This window comes from Alexandromys fortis, unplaced genomic scaffold (assembly GCF_014885135.2).
Source record: "Alexandromys fortis isolate MF-2015 unplaced genomic scaffold, M_Fortis_MF-2015_v1.1 scaffold_293, whole genome shotgun sequence".
NCBI classification, from domain to species: Eukaryota; Metazoa; Chordata; class Mammalia; order Rodentia; family Cricetidae; genus Alexandromys; species Alexandromys fortis.
In genome coordinates, this window is record NW_026068177.1 from 316,594 (window position 1) to 318,966 (window position 2,373).

Genomic DNA, 2,373 nt, shown 5'->3' on the forward strand with positions numbered 1-2,373 from the left:
CCCACCTTCAGGGCTGACAGGCTGACAGCACCACTGTACGTCCTTTGGAAACTCAGGGCTGAGTGAGGACAGCAAGGCTGGAGGGGCAGGAGGTCTGCAGGGCAATCCTCAGGCAGTGTTCAGCAGTCTGGACCCACTTTTAGTAAATGGAATCCTACACCATGGAGCACTTTCCTGAGAACCTTCGCTCTCTATGGTCATGGCTTATGTTGTACAATAACCAGGAATCCTGATGAAGATAATTAGCTGAAAAACATGTTATCAGAGGACATGAATGTGAATTGTTCCCCATTTTCAATAATTATGAGATATTTTACACACACACACAAGAAATTCAAGATGTCATAAGTCTTTAAATTCTAGAATTCAGTTTCTCAACCTCACCATGCTGACACAATGATTGTGTGTTGGGCTGGGAGGACTATCCTGTGCTGACACAATGATTGTGTGTTGGGCTGGGAGGACTATCCTGTGCTGACATAATGATTGTGTTTTGAGCTTGGAGGACTGTCTTATGCTGACACAATGATTGTGTGTTGGGCTGGGAGGACTATCTTGTGCTCTGTACAGTGTTCAGCCACATTCAAGCTGTACTCACAAGACCTGCACAGCACACACAGCCTCAAACTCCCTAAAATGTTGGCCTAGGGAAGAGCATTACGAAATGGGGAATGAGTGCTCTAGTTCTACAGGGTTTTTCCATATCTTTTTGGATGTTTGTTTAATTGTTTGGGGCAGAGCATTGTATATTCCTGACTGTCCTCAACTCTTACTCCTTCCTCCAACTCCCATGCTGAGATTGCAGCCATACACCACCATGTCCGGCTCTCAAGTACACATGTGTAATATAAGGAAATCATACATTTTTTATCTCCCCACAAAATTCATAGACAAATTTTCATTTTATCTTTCTTTCCCTCATGCCTCTGCATATAGCAGGCTAGCTAGCCTTTCAGGGTGCTCTTGGCTCCACCTCCCGTCTTGCAATAGGAGGGCTGGGGTTAGAGCTGTCTCTGGCCCCACATAGTTTCATGCCTGAGCACCGTACACAGTGAGCCATCACCCCAGCCCCCACTGATACATTTCTCTGATAGTTTAGTGTGTGACCTCATGACCTTTATGACTGTGCTTCATGAAGTGTGAGACCCCAAAGGCCACAAATAAAAGAACAGGAAGTCCTGCTGGATGTGGTAGCATAAGTCTATATTGCCAGCACTGGGGAGGCAAGAGGCATGAGGCTTGTTCACGGTTCCAGGAGTTCCAGGCCAGCCTCTGTAGTGAGTGGTGCTGGCAAAACTGAATATTACTATTCAGGAGAACGACACTAGACCTTTAGTGACACCACATGCAAAGTCAACTCAAAACAGATCAGAATTTAAGAACTGAAACTAAAACTACTAGAAAAATGCAGAGAGCAAAGTCTCCATGACACTGGACTATAGACAAATACACAGAGGAAAGTCTCCATGACACTGGACTATAGAAAAATACAGAGAGCAAAGTCTCCATGACACTGGACTATAGACAAATACACAGAGCAAAGTCTCGATGACACTGGATGTTTTGGGCATTACTACAAAACACAAGCGACAAAAGCAAAACGGACAAATGGGATTAATATCAAACTAAAAGCTTTGCACAGCAGAGGAAACTATAATCTAGATAATGGAGAGAAAGGGAGAAAGTATTTTCAAATTACACATCTGACGCGGAGTTTACGTCTAAACTCCAACACGGTGATATTGACTTTTTAAGGAATGTAGACAATTCAGTGACAAGGACACATGCTACTTAAGAAATAGGCAAACACACAAAAAAGACATTTCCTCCCCTGGAACACCAATGTGACCTACTAGTGGTACATGAAAAATAAGCATAGGTACACATTTGAGAGGCCTCCTCGAGATGGAAAAAGTGTCAGTTACCAGGGGGCTGGACCAATGGTTTAGAGTATTTCATACTCTTGCAGAGGACGTGGGTTCGATTCCCAGCACACCGGTGGTGACTCACAACCATCCCTAACTCCACTTTCAGGAGATCTGACACCTTCTTCTGGCCTCCACGGGCACCAGGCAAGTATATGCTACATGTCAGTTGTCTAGGGAAAACACGCACAAATATGAAAAAAAAACTAAATAAAAATTTTAAAGTGACCATATCAGCAAGATAGCATAAGGAGTACAATGATGTGGAAAAAGCACATTATTGGAGGAAATGCAAATTAATACAGTCATTGTAGAAAACAGCATGCTGTAGGCCCAAACAAATATGAATAAAACTTACAAACGGTCCATGGATGACATTACTGAGTAGAGACACAGAATGGAAATAAAATCAGTGTCTCCAAGTGACACTTACAGTCCTGCATTTATT

The 2,373-nt window shown here is 43.2% G+C and overlaps 2 protein-coding genes across 13 annotated transcripts in view; both read right to left on the reverse strand.

Moving 5' to 3' along the window:
• LOC126492530 (zinc finger protein 60-like) overlaps positions 1-2,373 on the reverse strand; it is a 152,396-nt gene that overhangs the window by 88,320 nt on the left and 61,703 nt on the right. Inside the window, exon 1 of one of the 2 annotated variants that reach the window (XM_050129003.1) lies at positions 6-2,367. The exons of the other annotated variant lie outside the window; for it this stretch is intronic. The gene's annotated coding sequence lies outside the window, so the exon portion shown is untranslated. Of the gene's footprint in view, positions 1-5; positions 2,368-2,373 lie in introns of those variants that run through there. 2 annotated transcript variants of the gene reach the window in all.
• Positions 1-2,373, reverse strand: part of LOC126492529 (zinc finger protein 60-like) — a 104,177-nt gene that overhangs the window by 39,994 nt on the left and 61,810 nt on the right. The window lies entirely within an intron of this gene.